The following is a 23,492-nucleotide window of genomic DNA, read 5'->3' on the forward strand; positions in this document are numbered from 1 at the left end:
ACTGCCAGGCTTAGGAGATCCTCATTATGGAATTCATTGCTGTTCCCTCAAGGTGTCCTCCCCCCCAGGATTAACCTCCTCTCATGGATTGCCTCTGTCCTTTCCTGTCCAAGAATATCCTGTCTCCCCAAAGAACATTTTCTCCTTCCTCTCAAGATTTACCTCCTCTCATAGATTGTCTCTGTCCTCTTCTCCTTGAAAAGAATATTCCTGTGTCCCCAAGAACATCTCGTTGACTGGGGGAGGGTGCCAAGGGAAGCCTAGAAAGGTGGACAGGGATAAGGAACCTGTGATGAGTAGTTGGAAGCAAGCAAGTGAGTTGGAGGGATGAGAGAGTGTGACAAGGTCAGAGAGAGAGGGAGTGACACTGGCCGTCCAAATGGAGGGAGAGAGAGATCCAGCGTGTCTCCAGCTCCCCTCATCCCTCCATATCTGAGGCTTTCCTTGAGCCCTAGCCACTGCCCAGGCCAACCAGGAGGGCATACCACCCCCAGGCTCCGACAAACCCAGCCAGGAGCCTGACACAAGTCAATTGGCATTTGTGGTTGTTTCCCATTATATCTAATGGAACTTTCTTGGGGGCATCCACTTTGGGGGTCTATAACTCAGATATCCAAAATGCAATCTTTGCCAACCTTGCTCGGTGGCTGGAGGAGAGCCTGTGAAGACTCTCTGCAGTTTGGCATCTCTGACTGTGAAGGGGGCAGTTCTGTGCCACAGGAATTGTTCCCATCTATCCATACTCCAAGAGTATTCACTCACACTGCTTCAGAACTGTATCCTTTATCTAGTATTCTTTCTTTGCATTTTTGTTACCCAGGTGCAGAATCCAGCACTTATCTATGTTAAATTACATCTTATTCAAATCTGCCCACTTTTCCAGTGCATTCAAATCTCATTGAATTCTATCTCTATCTTCAAGAGTGTTTGCTATGCCTTCCAGTTTGGTGTCAACTGCAAATTTAATGAGTAATCCCTTCACAGCCTCATCTAGATCATTTATAAAAATATTGAAAAGCATCGGGCTCAGAACCAAAACCTGTGACACTCTACTGGACACCTCCCTCCAATCAGATATGATGTCTTCAATTACTGTTTGGGTGCAGCTATCCTACCAGTTCCTTATCCAGTCCACAGAATCCAGTCCACATTTTGTTAGTGCAACATTTTTTTAATGATCTCTTCTGCCATGATTGCTATGCCCTTACAATATGAGAGCAGGCTACTTTATGTTGCTATGATCAATCAAATTAATAAACACCATTTGCATGAATAAAGATTGCAGAATTTGGGCTGCAAATCTTTAAAACTAGATAACTTCTTTTTAGCATGTTCTCCATTTATCTTTCAGTAAAGCACTTTTGAGGTAATGGCTTGGGCATATTTGATGATTGTTCATTTTGAAAGATGTCACTTTAAGAATTTCTGGAGGTTTCAGAACTGCCCTGTGGGAGATATGTTCTATACAAAAATGTCATTTCTGATTCTGGACAACATATTTCCTTGGACTTTTGCTTTATAAATGTTTCACATCACCTGCATTTTTTATCATTGCACTTTCATGTGAACTATGAATTCCTCATAGGTAACCACCAACGTCTAGTTGAAATCTGGAGTGATTTTTTTGTGAGGGGTGGAGGAAAATATTTCATTTATGTCAGAAAAGATAAAGCTACCTGGTGATTTCCCCTCTTGTGCCTAGATATTTGTATAAATATTTTAATAAATGGTGTCTTTATAGTGTCATTCATGAATCCATGTGCTAGAATTAAAATAAGTATGCTCTGACAGCAGGGACATTTGTTTGCTATAAGTGCAAATATGATAGAACCAAGTGTTATTTTCAGTAACAAGAAGCTTCCCTACAATTCACCAAACCATGTCACACTGAAAATAATTTGGGCAAAAGTTCCTACTATTTTCAGGCAAAACTCAGACTTACAATGCACGAAGTTACATAAAATGCTTTGAACAATCTATCTTTAATGAAAGAGCGTGTATTCACTCAGGACAACATCATGGGTTTTTGCTGCCTTAGGAAAGGTGAAAGAAGGTCATTCACACCATGTAAACTGAGGGCCAAGCTACAAGTGACAAATGACACTTGAACGGCAAGTGGATTGAGTGGAGGGCACGTGAACAGGGAGAAATACACTTGCCGTTCAAGTGTCATTCGTCACTTGCAGCTTGTCCCTGAGACTTTGTTCTAGAACTCCTTTAATGCCATTAGGATTTTGATAGTCATTCATTCATAAAGAGAGCTGCATAGGAGAGTACATTTTAATTGGGCTGCCCAGGCAACTGCCTACTCCGACTGAATCATTTGGCTGTTCCTGGCCCTGCTGATGGCACATATGAAAAAAAGTCTTCATAGTTAGACCAGTTATTGGCCTATCCTGTTCGCATCAATGAAAGGAAGGCTGCTACTATAGTCTGCTTTGATATTGCCATTTAGAAAACATGCACAAACTTTTGAGAGAAAATCTTTGTTCTCCAGAGTCACTTTTAAGGGTTTGGGTTGCAGCTTATCTTAGAAATAGATGCATGTAGGATAATTCTCCAGTTACTACTTATCATACCTTCAACCACAAGAGATTCTACAAATAATTCTGTTTAATTTAATGGCAACATATACGGTGGGTATAAATATATAGGACACTGGGTACAAAAGGTAAGTCTATTCTTCACATCAATACACAGCTGTATTACTGGACCCACACTGTGCCAGAACTCCAAGACTCTAAGCTGGAAGGTCTAAACAGCTGCCCAGCTCTGAATGTCTGCAGGGATGCTGCTGACTGTTCTATATCAAACTGTGGAAATTAGGAGGAGACTGGAGAAAGAGAGTAGGGAATGTAAAAAGGAGAGGGAAATACAGAGAGATGGATGGAGAGAGTGGGCTTTGTGTTTACATAAAAGCTTGTGAGCACAAAAGAAATTGCAAGATTTGGCATGAACAATTTTAAAAACACCAAAGGAGCAGTGGTGGAGAGGGAAGAAGGCAATGTTGAGGAGTGCAACACTGAGTAACTATAAAAAACAGAGAGCAAAAAGCAAATGATACAAGAAAGGAAATATCACATGTACATAAACATACTATCCTATGTAGTTGTTACACAGTATGTGACATTGTCGAGTCACGTGGTACTCTCACTTCCATCAGACAGGCACACATATCCACAATGGTGGATACACAGTGGCATTTTCACACAGAGATCATACATTACACAGCTGCACCCAAAGCTCAATTATTATTAGGAGCTAGGTAGAGCGTGCATATTACTCCCATTCTGAATGAATGCTACAAAAGACATAGAAACCGTATGGGAGGAGTGAAATGGATGCTAAACTTCCCCACAACCGTTCTCTGGCATTCCTTTCTTTCTTATCAGTGGAAAAGTTGGGAAAATAAACAGTTAAAAACATTGAGAGGTTTCCCCTTATTTTGGCCTTCTGAGAGACAGTAGTGCACAGTTTGTGTGTTGTTGTTTAGCATCTAGTGATATATGGAAGGAAGAGGAGTGATTTCTCTGACTTGCTAATTATTTTCTTTCTTCAAATCAGCTGCAACCATTAAATTAATCACTGTAAGAGACAAATGAGGGAAAGCATATGAAAATCCACTTAGAATACTTTAGACTACTTTCTATTATTTTTTGGATTGAAATAAGAAAGAGGAAGTGCACACATGCCATACACATGCCATACAAACTTTTTCAGTTTATGTCCAGTATTGGCCTATTTACATTATGTCTGGCCATTATGGATGAATGATTCAGCTGCACAAGCTGTGCTATTTCTGTGATCAAAATGGCAATAGCAGAACCATTTCCTAACCATTTTGGACCCAGCACAGTAACCCTGTGCTAACATCACAATCCTAAGTATAATTACACCCTTCTAAGCCATTTGCTTAGAAGCTTAGCATTGCTGCTAGAGAAGCAAGTTAATGCAAAAAGGCCTTCTTCCAACTCAGTCTAGCCAGGAGCCCATTCACAGAGAGGGTGGGGTATAAATAAATAAATAAAAGATGCCCCCCCAATCTTGATATGGATGATTTGGCCACCTGGATCCCTGCCATGGTAGTATTGAGACTAGACTACTGTAATGTACTATACATAGGTCTTCCCTTGAAGCCAATTTGGAGACTCCAGCTAGTGCAGAATGCCAAAGCTCAATTATTATCTGGAGCTAGGCACAGCATGCACATTACTCCCATTCTGTGAATCATTCATTGGCTACTCATCTGTTACTGAACTGGATTCAAGGTTTTGACTATCACATACAAAGTTCTCCATGGCCTTGGTCTCTCATATCTACAGGACTGCCTCTCTCTCCCTTTGCTCCTCTATGACTGCTTTGCTCATTTGAACACAGCCTTTTGCAGTTCCATCCTCCAAATGGGCAAAATGAACAGCTTCCCATGCATGGACATTCTCTGTGGTGGTCCCCTCCCCACCTTATGGAATGGTCTGACTAAAGAAGTCAGGAAGGCTCCCACTCTCCTGGCTTTCTGCAAACTATGTAAAACTGAATTATTCAAGAGGGCTTTTCAAAATACATAACATGGCTGTGCTGTAAGGATATGTTTCAGAGAGATGCTTTGGTAAAGGGATAGGGACTGTAGACTATATTACTGCATACTGTCTGTTGGTGCAAGTATGCTCCTACTGAGTAGTTTCCACGTTGTTTAATATGTCATGTTAAATTGCTTATTTCCTTCAGCATTGTTTCAACTCTGTATTTCTGTCTGAATCTACAGAAAGAGGTTTTTTAAAAAATATTATTCTTACATTTTTTAATTTTACTTCATTTTGTCCCAATGGAGACCCAAAGCAGCTTACATACTTCTCCTCTCTTCCATTTATTCTCACAATAATGCTGTGAGGTAGGTTAGGCTGAGAGTGTGAGACTGGCCCAAGGTCACCCAGCAAGCTTCCATGGCAGATAGGAGTTTTGAACCTGGGTCTCCCAGATCCTAGTCCTCCACACTTACCACTACACCATGTCAATGCAACTCCCTCCAAGGTAAGTATCGGTCCAATGACCACACCATTTCCCCCAACAGGTCAATCCTATGATGTGGGAATCCCCACAGGGAACGCTGGGAACAAAGTTTTTTTGGTTTTTTAAAAAAGTGCTGGTATTCATATATAAAGGTGCATTGATTTCCATCAATTCCCTCCTCCCTCTGCAGATCCCCACTAAGCTGTTCCTGAGGGTCCACTCTTTCTTTCTGTAGCTCAGTGGGGCAGGCTGGCACATAAGGATCAGGTCTTGGGAGAGCACTAGAAAAAGGTGCCCTTGCTCAATACCAGTGAGTACCATCCCAGTCAAAGAAAGCCCAAGGTGGAGGAATAGTAACTGGGAAAGCACCTAGATAGTGACATGCTATAATTTTGGGGTGAGCCAAGCTCTGATTGGCCTAAGTTTCCTGGAACTTCTGAGAAACCCATAAATATAGGAGTTGAGGGTGCAAGTCTTGGTCAAGGTTTGCCATGTTTTCTTCTCATCTTTGTCCTATGGCAAGCCTGGCACCTTAGTAGGCCAATAAACTTGTCAAACCCATCTTCAGAGGTCTATTCCTGCTGTTCGATATAGTAATATAATAATAATAATATTCCATTTATATATTAATAAATGCTTGGATTGTTTTATAGTTGTGGGGTCTATTGTAATGAGTTTTAGTAAATAGAGATCTGTACCCACCCTCTGCTTGTTAATAAACGTAGCTGTCTTCACTCACATTGGGAGGGCTCTGACAAGGTCCTCCATTGCCTTTAAAGTTGTGTTATTACAAGGTGGATTAGTAGACTTTTCTGGGATTAGAGTTCCCCTCATCACTGTTAGTGTGTGATAACCTTGCAAGCCATGGGACAGGAGGGGAAATGAAGAACAAGAGTTGCTGGGATGATAGCAGTGGGCACCAATAATGATCCTCGTGAATCCAGTGGTTGGATGGCTACATGAGAATTTTGTTGAAATTACTGGGATCCATATACAGGATTCTGTCATTGTATGTAACATTTTAAGCATATTTTATATGCTAAAATACATCAGCAATGTTGTAGGTGCTTATTGAATATGTGAGAATGCATGTTTTCCATAAAATCTGCTTTGTAGCACCTGCACAAAATTATGTTCCACAGCCACTCTGATCAGCTAAGTGCTGCTTTTATCTAATTGACCTCTGATTTCCATCGACATTTGTAAAATGTGACTGAATAAAATACGACTTAATAGAACTGAAATGCATCAAAATAACCTTCAGTATGTTTTTCCTATAAAAGAAATCCATATTTTCTGAAAATGGAAAAAGGTGGAGGGCTCTAATATTAGCTACAACTGCAGCATGTACAGCCACAATAAAAGGCATTGACCAATTGCTTTATTTTCATGTGCCGATTTATACAAATCTAGTTTGAATAATGAGAGGCCCAGCTGGTACAAATCGTTACCAAATGCCTTTCAAAGCCATCTCTAACAGAAGCACATTCATTCTATTTTAACCAAGAACAAATAGTTTCAGATCATTGTGGAGTCTCTCAGATGTACTGAGCACAAATCCAGTTTGGAAGGGACAATTAATTTACGTGCTTATCTCATGCCAGATGCGAGTGCTGACAGGTTGTTCTACAACAGTACTCTGAGCAGCTCCCCGGTGAGTCTGGCTTGGGGCGTAGAAGGGACATCTCACTTCCTGCATAAAGCAACCTTGGCAGGCAAAGTTGCTCAACAACCTATTTATTAGTTGCTCTACTCCTCCCCTGCTGTTATATTAATATAACGAATTGTTCACAGGTGCTCCAAATGAGGTTTAGATGATCACTGGGAGCACTGTTAGCAAAGTAAGCCAAATTAGGAAGAGCAGATGCATCAAAAGCACAACAGTCCCCAAGCAAAAGTACAAAACGTTTTTTTGTGAAAGTCATTCACATGGCCTTGGTTGGCCTAGCAATAACAGTACTGTTATGAGTCAAGTTTACTCAGGTCTTGTCCTTGGGGAGGAATTAGGGTAGGGGGTGGGCTGATCATGCTCCAGGTTCAATGCTTTAACTCTAAACTGTATGAGTAGAAAGAGATATGTAAGGGGAAAAAATCTCATTTGCTATAGCAGATGAACACTAGCTTTGCTACTTCCATTCTTTTTGTAGCATTTTTGCATTATCCAGGCAAATGCAAACTAGTAGGTGGGTGGCAGAGAAAGCTCCTCTTCGTTCTCCTTCTCATCCAGTCTCACAAATCCATTCATACTCTGCAGTGAGTGGTGACACACTGCAACTTCTTGTGCTTTTCTTTCATCTTTTAGCTCCACTGTGTAAAAACACGCATCTGAGAAAAGAGCTCTAGCCCCAAAATTATTGTCAATCTTTTTTTAGTACAACATATTAACACAGCTCCCCCTGCAATATGCTTGCATAAATGTCCCAAATGGAATAATATAAGTTTCCAACTCAAGTCTCGGTGAGGCACTGCAGGTTACTGAGGCTGCTGTGTCAGACTGCATTCATTGGTACTCTCTTGTCAATCTCTCTGAAAAGCAGAAATGAGAATACAGCTTAAGAGTAAGTTCTGTTTATTTCACTTGGAGTCACCCCCATGATGGGGATTGTGGAATACTAAAGTAATATATTGGGAAAGGGGTTATAGTTGGCATAATTAATTATATTAGTCTGTGATGAAGTCCCCCATACATCTTGTTAGTTATAATTAACTTGTTGAGTTGGTTTCAATGGGACTTTGGCACTGCTAACCTTAGTTGGCACAGTGTCATGATCTTCAAGATAGAAACCTGTATCAGATATTCCAGTCCCCTTAGGTTTAGAATTAAATCAATGGGCTTAGACTGGAAATCAATGGACTTAGACTAGAGTAACTCTTCTTAGGATTTCACTGTAAGCATTTAAGCTTATGATAGTGAACCATAGGATGAACCACAGCCCCTCCCCATTCTTACAGGGGAGGGCCTGTGGTTCAGTGGTGGAGACCATGTGTGGCATAATGAAGGTCCAAGATTCAGTTCTTGGCATTTCCAAGTAAAGTGTCAGTAGGCCCTTGGCCCATGCTTTTGGCATTCCTTAAGCATGTTAAGGAACATACTGTAACATACTGTCAAATTCACACTATACATTTTTAGAGAGCATTAAAAAGAAGTCTTAGATGTACACTTAAACAGAGAAATTAAGATGTGCTAACAAATCATTTTTTCAAGAGGCAGTTTAATTTAATTTAATCATATAAAGTTTTATTTATTTAGAAAAAAAATCAATGCTACCTCTCCAGATAACCTTCTGCAAGTTGCTTGGAGAGCCTGTGAAAGTTTTCTGATAACCTCTTATCACACTAGAGTAGTGTAACTAAACATTGTCTTAGGTTCAGAGAAGTCCCACTTGATTTGATGGAAATAATGGATTCAGGTCTGTACTTTTGGACAGAATTCATGCAGACACTGGACTATCTCATAGTCTAATTTTCTTCTTTAAATTTTTTTTGCTAACTACCATCTAATTCTTTTTTTTTAATTATTGGATGGGTTAACAAACATAAACATGATATCATTATCATTTTCCACCCCATTGCATTTTCCCCATCCTTTCCCCCCTCCCTTATCTAATGACTCCCAACAGTTTTCCATACCCAACTTAACCTAAAGAATATATACTATAAATTCTTAACATCTATAATAATATATATAATATATATCTATATAATACATACTAATCTAGTCTATTTAGTTGTATTAACTATATTAATATAATACTTATCTAAATTAAAAGTATAAAAAATATATAAGTATATAATAGGTACATATACTAACTAAATATATATATATATATATGTATGTATAATATACATATATATATGTATAATATACTAATCCTTAAATACCTATTATCTATATTATAAATCTATTGCTTCTATTACATCACTAAAATATTATATATACTCCCTATTACCTATACAACCTTATTGTTCAACCTTATTACTTCCCATATGAATACACTGTCTTACTCTTAACTTTATAATGCTATAATACTATAACTCTATACTAATCCAATAAAATATAATAAAATATACCCCCTTTTAACCTTAAGTAAGTTTCTATCTTCCCCTTAACAACTATCCAAAGACCACAATTTCTCCTTCATGTCCCACTTTTTCTCCACATATTTCTTGAATTTTTCCCAACTTAATGTATATTCCAATACTTCTTGCTCTTTCAATTTCCTCGTTAGTTTGTCCGTTTCTGCCATGTTCAGAACTTTCAAGATCCAGTCTTCCATAGATGGTATCTCCTGAGTCTTCCACAACTGTGCGTAACACATTCTGGCCGCCATCTAACTACCATCTAATTCTGCTGCTACTTATGCTCTGAAGTTTATGACTTAGTGAATTATAGCACTACTTATTTAATGACTAAAATATTTTTAATTCCATTATTTTTTTTCATATGGCCTGTATAATTTCACAAAAGTAGATTTCAGTCCTGACTGGAATCTAAAACAATCATAAACATTAAATAATAATTTGGTGGTTAACAGAATCTGGAAGAAAAATACTAAGTGAAATGCAATAAAGATTTGTCTTCTGTCATATTAATGTAAATTACAGAGGGCATAAAAGATACATGTTATAGATCCTTGCATATTAATGGTAGATTTAGCAAAGAAGTTGATTAAATGCACTAATTGATTTTTATCATCATAATGTTTTCTCGTACACTGGCAGGAAAACAGGATAAAATTCAGAAATAAAATGCAAAGTATAAAACATCCAAACATTAAAGGTAATTAAATAATGAAACTTCAGAGCTGATATATATTGATCATGTGTTTATCTCTTTGTTTAATCATCGTGTTAGGGCTCAGGAAACACACTAGCATGAGCTTTTAAAAAAAGATTCCAGATTAAAATAAGGCAAGAACCAATTGATCAGTTCCTTTCTAGGTTCTTTTCCCTTCTCAAAAAGGATGCAGAGGGACAGAGGAAAAAGAAAGATGTAATGTCTGTATCTGAGAGAGGGGTGTCTGCGCCACAAACATTTGAAAATAACCATCAAGATGTGAACTCCTACCTGTAACAGAAAATTCATGGAATTCAGAAGGCAGCAACATGAAAACTGTTTCTCCACATGCATCCATTTTTCATTAGAAACCTATAGGGCGTGCTGTTAGAGCACTTAATAACTGTCATTCCACCTTGCAATCATGTGTAAAGAGAGGGCATGGTACTAGCCTATCAGGGTCGGTTGGTTCCACGAAGCTGTTATATGATGAGAGACTGGAAGACTCACAAGAGAATTCATTATAGGATATAGGCTCAGTGGAAAACATTTCTTACGTCTGTCATTCACTATGAACCATGACATACATCTGCAGTCCCTATCCCTTTACCAAAGCATCTTTCTGAACCATTTCATTACAGTATGGTTCTATTATTTGTGTTAGAAAGCCCTCCTGAATAATTCAGTTCTCGTAGTTTGTGGAAAGCCAGGCTTGTGGGAACTTTCCTGACCTCCTCAGGCAGGCCATTTCATAAGATGAAGCCCACAACAGAGAAAGCATGTGTACAGGCAGCTGTAGATTTTGCTTATTTGCAGGGTGGCACCTGCAGAAGGCCCTGCTCAGATGAGCGAAGCTGTTGGGGCAAGCATAGGAGGAGAATTAGTCCTGCAGATATGAGGGACCAAGGCCATTAAGGGCTTTATGTAGCCACTGACTTGAATTAGTAGCTGGTGTACAGTGATTCATGACATGGCATGCCCATAATATATGCAAGCAATGCAAGCCAGTGAATTGTGAGCATGTGTCCAACCAGTCATCATCTGAACGGTGTCCATTTCAATGCCCAGAAAGGTGAGGGCCGTGGCAGGGCCCTCAGTTTTCTCATGAGCCAAGGGGACCCCCAGACGTGCCGCCAGATTGATAAAGCCCTCCAAGAGCCTGGCACATTGGCCGGTTCCGGGGGGCCCACAAAAAAGGTAATCATCTAAATAGTGGACGGTGTCCCAACAGCCAAGCTGTTGGCACAGCGCCCACTCCAGGAAAGAGCTGAAGCGTTCGAAGACCGCACATGAAATCGAGCACCCCATGGGTAATGCTCTGTCCATGTAGAAACGGCCCTCAAAGGAAAACCCCAACAGCTCAAAATCCTCAGGATGGACCGGGAGAAGGCGAAAAGCAGACTTAATGTCGCATTTTGCCAACTCAGCTCCCGGCCCACAACGCCTGACCACCTTGACTGCCTGATCAAAGGACGTGTACCTCACAGAACAAAGGTGGTCAGGAATAGCATCGTTGACGGATCCTCCCCTGGGGTAAGAAAGGTGGTGAATCAGGCGGAACTCACCTGCCGCCTTTTTTGGCACCACACCCAAGGGGGAGACCCGCAAACGCGGGACTGGGGGGGCCCCAAATGGGCCCAGTACCCGGCCCTCAGCGCATTCTTTTGCAATTTTGTTCCTCACAATCCCTTCCATGCCAGCCACTGACCTAAGATTGGCTGCCATGAAAGGGGTCCTGGGACCCTGAAACGGAATCCTGAAACCAAACTTAAACCCCTCAAACAAGAACGCTGCGTCCTCCCGCTTGGGATACATATCCAAGAGGAACTTAATTTTATTCAGTTTTATTGGGCTGGGGCCCTTTTCCAGCCTGATGCTGGGCATTACCTCCGGCCCCACCGCCACGCTTATTCCAACCTCCCTTATATCGCCTAGGGCAGTAGTTAAAGGAGTGGGCACCACCACAGGTTGGGCATTCGTGCCGGTATTTGCATGGTTTCCGCGTGCATGTTCCCTGATTCGCGAACTCCCAGCACAACAGCCGTGCTTGAACCGGCTGACCCGCGGGCCCGCGGGAACTGGGAGCATTGGATAACCGCTGCACTAAATGGCCGCTATCCAAGCGATCAGTAAGATTGGCCTTAGCCGGGGCCATCACCTGCAGCCACAGCTGCTGCAGAATCTTGTCCCACGGCAATTCAGGGTTCATAGCAGCTCGCATCCTAAACTCTTCGTCGTACTGCATCCAAGCAGCACCGACGAAGCCAGTGTACCCCTTGTAGATAATATCAAGGTACTGGAAAAGAGCTGCCGCCCTCCACGGCTGAGCCCGCACGATGACACCTGCGTAGATAAGGAACCCGGGTAGCCAATTGGCCCAGGTCCGATCTACCCTGCGGCGTTTCATCCGCTCTTTATCCCTATCATCTAACTCCTCCTTGTCTTTCTTCTCCAATTCCCTGTAGAGAAGGGAGAAGACATCGACAAACTCGCCCCGCAAAATCTTGTCCCTAGTGACCTGCGTAAGATGGTCACCCAAGGGGAGGGCAGTGTCTCCAAACGGAAGCGCCCGGTAAGGCACCAAACCATAGGGGGTCATAGTAAAAGTAGAGCCCACTGGGGGGGCGTAGCCGGGCCAAGAAGTGGATGTGCCCGGCAGTGACTGAGCCTCGAAACCCTGCCATCCGGGCATGAATTGCCCTTCAAAACCCTGCCTGCCGGGCTGCCCCACCAAGCCCGGGATGCCCAGTGCCCCGGGACCGGACTGTGGATATGGACCCCCTAACACCTGATTGCCCCACGCTGGACCCGCCCCAAACTCAACCTGACTAAGTGCAGGGCCAAGCCGCACACCTTGAGATGCCATCACACTCGGCACTTGGGCAGGGTCCAGTGTCCGAGGTCCCCAAGGCCAACCATCCCCCTGCTGTGTGAGTGCAGACTTACCGTCCCACACTGGGTCAGCCACAACCGCCACGGGTTCAGAGTCAGCCATCCAGCCAGGATCAGCACTCGAAGTCTCAACCTCCTTGCTTTGGGTCTCTGCCGTGCCAGGCCCGGCAGCACCTGAAGAAACAGAAGGCCCCTCAAGGGCAGAAAGTCGTTTGAGTACTTCAGATTGAAAAGCAGCCGCCGAGGACCGCCTAACAGGCCGACTAGGCTTTGACATGCCACTAGCCCCCACGCCCCGTGCTTGTTCTAGTGCTGCAATACGGTTCAGGATGGCCTGGCGACTAGCGCTCTCCTCCTCATCGGAGGATGACAAGGCAGGGGGGGGCCTTTGGGGTGGGGGCCTTTTGGCTGGTTGCTTCCCTTTTGAAGTGCCAGCCCCCTTTTTCGGCATGGTTATCTAATGAATCTCTACTATTAAGCAATAAGAAACTGCCTGCAGACAGGAAAGGAAATGGCTGCCAAGCTTCTGCCCGGCAACAGAGTCACCAAATTAAAATGGCTGCCGATATCTGCCCAGTGACAGGGGCCAAGGACTGAACCACCGCCCCCTGTTGGCAATCCTAATCCCTGCAGGAAGCCTGTAACTTCTGCCCAGCAACACAGCCTCCAAAATCAAGATGGCTGCCAACTTAAAAAAACGGCTGCCAATACTTCCCCGGTGACAGGGGCAATGGAGAAAAGTCTGCTGCTCCCCCTCACCCAGCAACTGACACCAGCAAAACAAGGAGTGGGGGTAGGTGCTCCCGACTCAACCCCCCAAGGAGTGGGGCCAAATGCTCCCCGCTCCACCTCCTAGGCGCCACAGCCTCTCGCAGCCCCACAGCTGCTGGCCCCCTGGGGAGAAGGCAGCCTGGCTGGCAGTGCCCCGAGCGGACCCGCAAATTGGCGCAGCCGCGAATCCGCGGCCGCACAAGCGCCCGCTGAGCACCCCGAGCCGCGCCCGCTGAGCACCCCGAGCCGCGGAAAACGCAGCCCAGAGGCGCCCACTCAGCACGCTTGCTGAGCCGCGCAGAAGACGCGGCAGAACAGGCGCCCCAAACTGCAGTGAGCCGAGGAGCCGCAGCTGCACTCGGCACAGCTCGGCGCCGCTCCGCTCCTTAGCTCCGCTCCTTTCTCTCGTGCCCTCATCCACTGCCCGTCGGAGGATTGGAAAAACCCTCCGAGGCCACCAAGCGCAAGGAGACAAGTGCGGAGCAGGAGGCGAGGCTGCACCGAACAGGCGCCAAGCCCCGCCCCCTCCCAAGAGGCCCTGCGAGGCCGGGGGAAGCTGCCGCTTATTCTGCCGCGGCGGCAAATGCGGCCCCCAGCCTCAAGCCCTTGGCTGCCGGCCGGGAGGGGCCGAATTCTGTCACTGTGCAGATACCTACTATGTGAAATACTGCTTGTATTAAATTGCATACAAATTATCATTGCAATTACATGAGGTATTTGAATTATGAATATGGTAAATTGGATTTTTAAAGTCACTTTTGGCAAAGCACTCCTTTGTTAAAGGCTCCAGGTCCAATCCCTGATGAAAAAGTATCATAGATATTGGATCGCAGAAGGCAGTTTCTTACGTTCATAGCAGCTTGATAGGTGTTGTTAACATTTGCATTTGTCCTAGCATAATGAGTTAAGTCTGGAAGTAATTATGTTAGAACAGTTAGGCGTAAGAAACTGGAAAACGAGAGGTAGAGTCAAAGAGTTTTTGGGTGACATAGGAATTTTAGATTTCACAACAGTTTTATTTGCTCAAAGTTAATAAATGTGGGTTCTTGTAACATTTTCTCTGGATACTGATACTAGTGTTACCATTATCCAATTTCAATAGATAATACTTATCCACATGCTAGTAGCAGATGTGTAAGGTATACAGGTGTGGTACTTTTTAAGGATGCTGTTACATGTGTTACATATCCAATAGTAAAATCTGCCCCTCAACAACATGACATCATTTTCTTCTTTATTTTCCTCCATATCAGGATTTGTGTTATTTTTAAAAAACATTTTTATTATTATTTTTTTAAAATACACACACATTTCTGAATCAGTACAGGAAATCTAGACTGAGAGGTGATCAACTTCTCAGTCTTTGTCCACTGTGTTCAGCAGTCCTGGAACCTGCTTAGGGGCAATACGTCATGTATGAATTATATAGAATTACATGCTGAATTCCAAGAAAATATTTAAAGCCAGACTACATAAGTAATCTTTTGTAGAGGTTTTATTGCAGAACTGTTAAAACTCAAATATTTAAAGCATGGGTAAATACTGGCAAGTGGTTCAGTAAGTAGTCTTGCACTTACTCTGTGGCTATGCTCTCTGAATCCAGTAGCCACTACATCTACTTTTATGGGTTAGTACTTATGTAGGCTGACATCTCAAGAATACTCTAGCTTTAGAACTTTTTCTAAACTAAAATGTATCAAGGAATGCCCTTTAAAGCCCAGCGGCAGGGATAGCATTATATGAAAGCTGGCACTACTTGAGGCATGACATCTGTGTCACCATCCCTGTTGGGATACAGTTCTTACTCTGAGGTTAAAATGCCAGCGACTGAATAACCAAGAAAACCTTCTTTTGCTTTTCAGTTTTCCTTGGAGGTCTTTCATCCAATTACCACCATATCCAACCATGGTTAGCTTATGAAGTCTGACAAGAGCAGAGCCCAAGGTAGAATGGCTACTTAAACATTTATTTGTGTCAATGACACATTTAAAACCCGCCACTCTGTCTAAATATTTAAAGGCAAAATATAAAGGGTGAAAATTGAATATGACACAAGTGAAGCTAAAGCCAGCTTATTGCAAAGGGAAGACAATCATCTATATGTGAATGGCTACATATTGGTAGTCATATGACAAAGAGTTGCCTGGTTTTTATGTGACATGTGCCTTTGGTTATGTAACTTAATTGTTACAGTTGGCCAAGATATCATTTTTTTATTTAGATTTGTCTCTCACAGAGTCTCAAAGGTTTTACGGTACCACATTATAGGGAAAAAATTAATATTATAACAACGTTTTAAAACTTTCATGCTCAGGTTTTTTAAAAAAGAAAACAGAATAAGATCTCCCGCCCATTCAGATCAATTCTTAGTATTGTAATGTCCTTGTATAGATTTAGAATGTGGTGTTGCTGCATTTTATACACTATGTACAATTCTGCTCTACTCACTTCAAAATGGATGCCACGGAGCTGAAAAGGGTACAGAAAAGAGCAGCCAAAATATCCAAGTGGTTAGAACACTTCCCCATGGGAAAAGGATAAATTGTTTGGGGGCCTTCAGTTTAGCAAAAAGAGAACTAAGGAAGGACCAAGTAGAGTATGTAAAATTATGCAGGATCTGGAGAAAGTGGGTATCTAGATTTTTCCCCTTTCTTTCAGAACACTAGGATGTGAAATTGATGGGCATAAATTCAAGATTGACAAAAGAAAGTACTTTTTCACATATTATGTAATTGAATTATGGCACTTGCTGCCATTGGATTTAATTTAATTATAACCATTAATTTAGGTTAGAAGAATATCAGATAAACTCGTGGAAGAAAAGTCCATCCATGTATTGGCCATTGTGGCTGAATAAAACTGTTTAAAGGCAGCATATCTCTGAATGCCAGTTGCAGAAGTAAGGAGCAGAAGAAGAAAGCTTTGGTCTCTGTGATCCTTCTGTGGGGTTACCTGATTGGCTACTTCGGAAAATATGCTGGGCTGGATGGACCATGGCTGTTCTTATTTGTCACATCCTGTGCTAAATTTCTTAGGAATATTACTAAAATCTAGAAACAGCAAGGGAAAAGAGGAATTTGTCATAAAAAAATAAAATGGGAACTTGTTGGGAGCAAGAGTCCTGAATTTTTTATTTTATTTCTTGGGATTCTACCCAAAATATTCAGGAAAATAATTGTATTTTTGAGGGGATCTCTTCCCAAGCCTTCCAAAACTCATGGTTGGTAAGAACATATTTTTGTTGCTTTCTGAATGGTAACAGAAAGCAGAGCACAGGTATGAATTTCTTAACCAGCCTCTGCCAGGAGGTCAAAGTGTCTCAGTAAGGGATATAAAAGGAGATCTGGAGTTTAGGCTCAATGTGGCACTCCCAGCCGGTGGCAACAGCCTCTGCAGCTGGGGGCCATGATTTGCGTCCCCAGAGGAGGGGGAGGCAGCAACGCCTTCCCAGCTATCTGGGCATGCTGCAAGAGGTGAAGCTGGAGGCCTTATAAAGCCACTCTGCCCCTCAGTGCTCAGTTGTGCCTCATGCTCGGCCCACCCACTTCACCCTATTTCTGTGCAGATTTAGCCTTTTATAGGGACCAGGAAGGAATTTTTCTTCTTTCCCACAAGTGGCTATTGGGGAAGAAGTTTTTTGCCTACCTTACACTGTCAGAAGAGGGGGATAATTGGCGGAGGTGGGTCAAGTTTAATCTTCCTTGGCAGGTTAGAAGATGGGGGAAATGAGCAGGCCGGTGACCATCCTTGGCATATCCCCATTGGTGGGGAACTGTGGTCTGTCAGGAGTGGCTGGCTGCTTTACGGCCCAATTGCAAGGACAGATGCCCTGGTGGGGAACCTCTGGACAATCCAGTCCCCTCTTTCTGCAGCTTTACGGCCGGATGGGGAAGCTTTAAGCTATTACAAACTAATGTAAATGGTAATTTACAATAGCTATAACATTACATTTACAATCTATAAAGCCCTATGCAGACGGGACCACCTCTCCCCATATGAGCCCTGGAGGATGCTTTGATTCAGTGATAAACAGCTGTTACTGGTCCCTGGCACCAGGAAGGCCTTTTCAGTCCTGGCTCCAACCTGGTGGAACGCTCTGCCTAAAAAGATCAAGGCCCGGCCATATTTACTATCCTTCCACCAGGCCTGTAAGACAGAGCTTCGCCAGGCATATAGTTGATGCCTTGGGCCTCCCTGCTGGCCACCTAGAGATAGCCTATGATAAGTAATATCTTGTAAAATATACCTTAGCATCATCGTTTCCTTTAGGCTACTGGCCCTCTTTAGGAAAATACACTGTGGGGTAGAATGAATTAATATTTACATACATATTAATATACATTATAGTAATAATCAGAACCCCAGTTATGGGCAAGTAGACAATTCTAAAATCTAACCTGAAATGTTGCTTCTAGTTCCATTTCCAGAGACAATGGCCATAATCAGTTTATGAAATCCATTTGTTTAAGATTTTGTGGTAACTCCTGACATGGCAATACATCCCTGATTACCAGATATAATTCCCTTGTAATCATATGAAAGTTAAAGCCAAGCTACAAGTGACACCTTACACAGGTTGGACACTTGTCAGCTTCCCTCCATTACAGCTGCAAGACCAGGATGCCTACATTTCCCATCAAAACTTGAGGGAAGCTGACAAGTGTCCAACCTGTGTCAGGCATCACTTGTAGCTTGGTTCTTATAGCCCACTCTTAGGCACATTGACTTGGAAGTATCCATTGGTTTCAGTGAGATTTATTTTGAAGCAAATATTTTAAGGTTACAGCTTTAAAACATAGCATTTCATTATCAGGATTTCCTAGTGCTTGACTCTATCATCACTGGGGAAATCCTGAGCTTCAATTTACACGTCACTGAATCAACGACAGCTGAGTTTAGTGGACAAACTGACTGCAAAAAATGCTAGACTCCTTTGGGAGCGGAAATAGGACTGTTGGGTTGAAAGGAAAGACAGGAAATCCTGAAGCTGCTAAAATCTCTATTGCACTTTTCTTAGTTAGAGTATGTGTGTGTCAATACAATAGGTAATCTCAAAAATCTTTTGTCCCTTTCTTAGATTGCCTTCTTCATCATTTTTCCTGTTATGGATGTTTGGGTGTATGTCTAAATGTCTGTTGCTCTTTTCATTAAGATGAAAATTAAAGTAGCATATTGCATTAAAATTAGTTTGGTGTAGTGGTTAAGAGTGCGGGACTCTAATCTGGAGAGCCGGGTTTGATTCCCCACTCCTCCACTTGAAGCCAGCTGGGTGACCTTGGGCTAGTGACAGTTCTCTGGAGCTCTCTCTGCCCCACCCACCTCACAGGGTGTTTTGTTGTGGGGATAATGATAGCATACTTTGTAAACCGCTCTGAGTGGGCATTAAGTTGTCCTGAAGGGCGGTATATAAATTGAATGTAATTGTTGTTGTTATTGCTGTTATTATTCTTGTTGTTATTATTGTTGTTGTTGTAAAATTGCAGAAGTACACTAAGGTAAATCAATTAAAAACTATTAGGACAGTAGATAAATATTAGGAAATCAATTAATCAAATACTTGGTAAAACAAAAATGTCCATATGTACAGAAGGAATAGACAACTGAATGTTTGAGAGCCAATGTTGCCCCCAACACAGACTTTCATTCATAAGAACTTTCCATTTCACAACTCAGCAGTTATCTCCTAAGATAAGACATGGTCCTTGTAGTGCAAAGGTGCAAGAATTCAAGGAGGCCTTGTAATATTAAGTGGCCGTTGTTCTGGCCCTTGGAATGAATTCACTAGGTTTAAAGTTGCCAAAGATGGGTTGGAAAATTTCTAGAGATTTGGAAGTGGAGCTAGGGATGGGAGGGTTTGGGGACAGAAGGAACCTCAGTAGAGTATAATGCCATAGGGTTCACCCTCCAAATCAGCAATTTTCTCCAGGGGAATTGATCTATGTAACCTGGAGATCAGTTACAATTTCAGAATATGATACTGCCTGTATCATTATACTGTCTTTAATTGTTTTTGTTAGAATGACTCTTACAACATTTCGCAATATCTTGTCTCTGTAACTTTACTGACTTCCCAGATTCCTAAAGCAACTCTGCTTCTCTGGCAGAACAGGCCCATTTTCCTAGCATGAACAGCACGTGAAGTTCTGAATTCCAGCTGATCACTGCTGGAATGCAAATCAAGATAAATGACAGTGGGAAATTGAGGTGACAAAAGGGAGGGCTTTGCCAAAATGCGGATAAGTGACTGGGTGAAGCAGTGGTGATTGCCCTCCAGCCCTTCTTCGCGGGATTTGATAATGGAGATTCTTCAGGGCAGAATCATACATGCCAAAAACCCAAGCATAAATTTCAGTTAACATTATTATTAGATGCCTTTTGGAGTTAGAATTATTTGATCATTTATTTGTCAGAGAAAATTAATTTAGCTAAATATATTTTGGTACTGTGTTCTGTATACAGCCAGGCAGTTAAGACAGCTTAAGCATCTTTATACTTTCTTAAAATAGTGAAGAGTAGACATGGGCACAAACTGCATTACGAACCAAAAAACCCCCACTAACCGCCTGATCATCTGTTTGCGAATCAGCGGTTCATGAGGGTCCATAGCCAATGAACTAGCGTTCATTGGAAGCTCGGTTCGTTGCGTTCGCCCGCATTTCGTAAAGCCAGACAGTCAGGCACCATCAATCAATTCCCTTGGAAACAGAGCTGGGGAATGCCTGAACTCTGTCTGCACTCCTTCTGTCGCCCTTGATCGGCAGGTCTTCCTTCCCACCATGGAGCTGCAAATTGGTTACAATTGGTTACATGGGAGAAGACACCCGGGGGGAGGGAGGGGGAAGGGGGGTGTTCTGTAGCCATGGGCACTCCAATCTCATCCATGCAAACCCTGATAGGCAGTTCTGATGGCCAACCCCTTGTACACGCCAACATCAACTGGTGGCTCTAATTGTATTGAATGGGAGTCTCCTGGGGGCCTCGGATTGGAGAGGGTATAACTCCAAGATCCCTATTTCAGTCTTGACCAAACTTGGGTGCTGGCTGGAGGAGAGCTTGCTAAACACTCCCTGGGAATATGGGCTCTCTAAGTCCAATGGGGGCCGTTCTGATGCCCATGAACCATGAACCTCAAACTGGTTCGTCAGCAGGAAATGTTTGGTTCGGTTCGTTAGTTCGGGTTCGGTGGTGGCACGAAACCACGAACCGCTGGTTCATTAAATTTTTTTGGTTCGTGCCCATGTCTAGTGTAGAGATTTCCACTGACCCCCTGGTCTCATTGTAGCTCATTGAATTCCCTAGGTCCCTTAGGAACAATATAGTGTGGTCTTCAGGGAGAGGTAGGGAATTGGCAGAAACAGCCATCTCCTTTTAAGAAAACTTAAGAGCCCTTAAATCATTGGAATGTGGTCAGATTTAGGCCACTGAATTTATGGTCTATATTTGTGTGTGTTTTAAAGTCCATATTGTTTCACTTGTGGTGTAACCAATTTTTTTTCTACCAAAACTCCACTGAAACACATGGGAATTGAGAAGGGGTAGTGTTTTGTTTGACTCTGTGCACTTGGGGAGAAAAGATCCATGAGTATTTAAATGTCCTCATTCAATTACCTTCAATGTAAAGTTATGAGCTAAAAATATTTTGCATTAAATTGGAACAGATTGCTTATGGTAACTCTTGCATAATGAAAGGGTACAATGAAGAATTGCAATTCAAATTACTTTTCAGGTCTGTTCAATTTTTTATTTTTTAAATAGAAAATTGCACAGTATAATTACAGCATGTTCATTTGCATTCATATTGAAGTCTCATGAGCAATTTTGTTCTCTTACATTTAAAAAAAATATTTTAAAATGTGTGACTTGCATCAATAAATTCCAGCAGAGATCACAGAATTGACTGCTTCCATTCAAAGTTTTTATTCTTATTCATAATTAAGATTTTGTATCTCTTTAAGTATCCAAACACTTAAATTCTAGTCTGTGAACAGTATGGAATGGTGAAGATCCCTAATTCAACACAGCCACTAAAATCAAATTACTTAATTATATCTAACTGTGGTGGTTTGTGTACCATGTATGTACATCCACATAGGCTGTTCTCTGTGTGTATCATTCATGCACATAAAGGATGTAAATGTTGTTTTATTTTTCTCTATTGGAGAAATAGCAGGAACACCTAACTACTATGGGTGGGGAAAGACGGAATGATTATGATGACAGCAATTAAATAGGATGGTGTGTATGTTTCTAAAGTCTATCTTCTAATGACTTAACTGCTGTGATGGCTTTACAGTGCAATCCTATGCAGAGTTACTCCAGTCTAAGCCCATTGAAGTCAATGGCCTTAGACTGGAGTAACTCTGCATAGGATTGCACTGTTAGTGCAATTCTGTTTCAGTAGCCTAAATACTGTAACTATGTACTAAGGAGGGGTGCTTATTTCAGTGTGATAGTTTTATTTGGCGGGGGAGGGACTTGCACATGATTCCATCATAATTATATCTATTTTTGATTTATAGTTAGCATTTAAATCAATCAAAATAGTTAGTATTCAAATCAATTTGCAATATGCTATAGCTTCCCCCATGTGATCTGGAACAATGCAAAGACCAGAGTACCAAACATGTGGAGGTATGTTGCATATGGGACTGTTGAATCCCACTAGTGAAATTTATTTTGGGTCTGTTTGAATAAAAGACTCCAGAGAATAATCTAAAAAAATGATTAAATAAACAAATTGTAGAAAATAAAATACTTAAAAGGAAAAAAATCTGCTTTACAGTTCAGTGTGGTTAGCTCACAGCCTATAGGCTAGGAGCTGTACCATTAGAGATAGACGGCATTGTTGCAGATGTCTGGTTGAATTAATTTATTTCAAAAATGTTTATGCCTCCACTCCAAAGACGTTGTTGAGATGGCTTGTAAGAATTGAAGAACATAAGATCCCTGTAGCATCAGGCCAGTGGTTCATCTCGTCCAGCATCCTGTCTCATACAGTGGCCAGCTAGTTACTCTGGAGGGCCAACAACAGGCTTTCCCTTTACATTGCCTCCTGGCACCGGCATTCAGAAGTCTACCGGCTCTGAGTGAGGAGGTTCCCCTTTAGTCACCATGGCTAGTAGCCACTCATAGACACATCCTCCATGAATCTTTCTAATCCTCTTTTAAATCTATCTGTAACTGTGGGATCTCTACATTCTCTGGCAGTGAATTCCACTTATACTTCTTTTGCCAGACCCAGTGCAGGATCAATATTAAATGTTTATTATTCTAAAGATATACCTGGTACTCTTCTAGCTTTTAATTTAAAAGTCACCCCTCATTTCTTATTTGGTGCCCCTATTTGGATATGTTCTGTCAGGACTTGGACCACCTGCTCCTTCAACTTCTCTGAAGGCTTGTGAATACTGCCATCCCAGCCAGGGGCTTTAGCCCCTTTAGGCTGGTGGCAGCCATTTGCCTCCCTGGCTGGAGGGAGGCAGAGACTCTGACCAGCCCTGCTTATGGGGCTTTACTGAGGGGGGCGGAGCTTATGGGCAGTAGGTGGCCGCTCCGCCCTCCTACAGTTCAGTCTCGCCTCGTGCTCGGTTGGAGAGGACGTTGAGTCTGCTCCACCGGCACGAGGCCTCCAGGACGACCGTTACGAGCCTGTTGGCAGGCTTGGTTTGTTAGGGCCCTTGGGGGTTGGGGGGCCCTGTGCTTCAGCCCTCCACGCAGCCTTTCTGCGGCTCTTTGTGGGGCCGTTTCGCGGCTGCCGGTGTACTTCGCCCGCCTGCCCCGTTTGCGCGCGGCCTTTCCCGCTAGGGGCGAGGCGGCCGCGCCGGCGCCCGCTCGTTTGCGCGCGGCCTTTTCCGCTGGGGGCGAGGCGGCCGCGCCGACGCCCGCTCGTTTGCGAGCGGCTTTTCTCGCTGGGGGCGAGGCGGCCGGGCCGGCTCCCGCTCGTTCGCGAGCGGCTTTCCTCGCTGGGGGCGAGGCTGCTGTGCCGGCGCCCGCTCGTCGGTTGCAAATTCTCCCGCCCGCGGGTGTGGCGGCCGCACCGGCGCAC

Source organism: Eublepharis macularius, chromosome 5 (assembly GCF_028583425.1).
Source record: "Eublepharis macularius isolate TG4126 chromosome 5, MPM_Emac_v1.0, whole genome shotgun sequence".
Taxonomy (NCBI): Eukaryota; Metazoa; Chordata; class Lepidosauria; order Squamata; family Eublepharidae; genus Eublepharis; species Eublepharis macularius.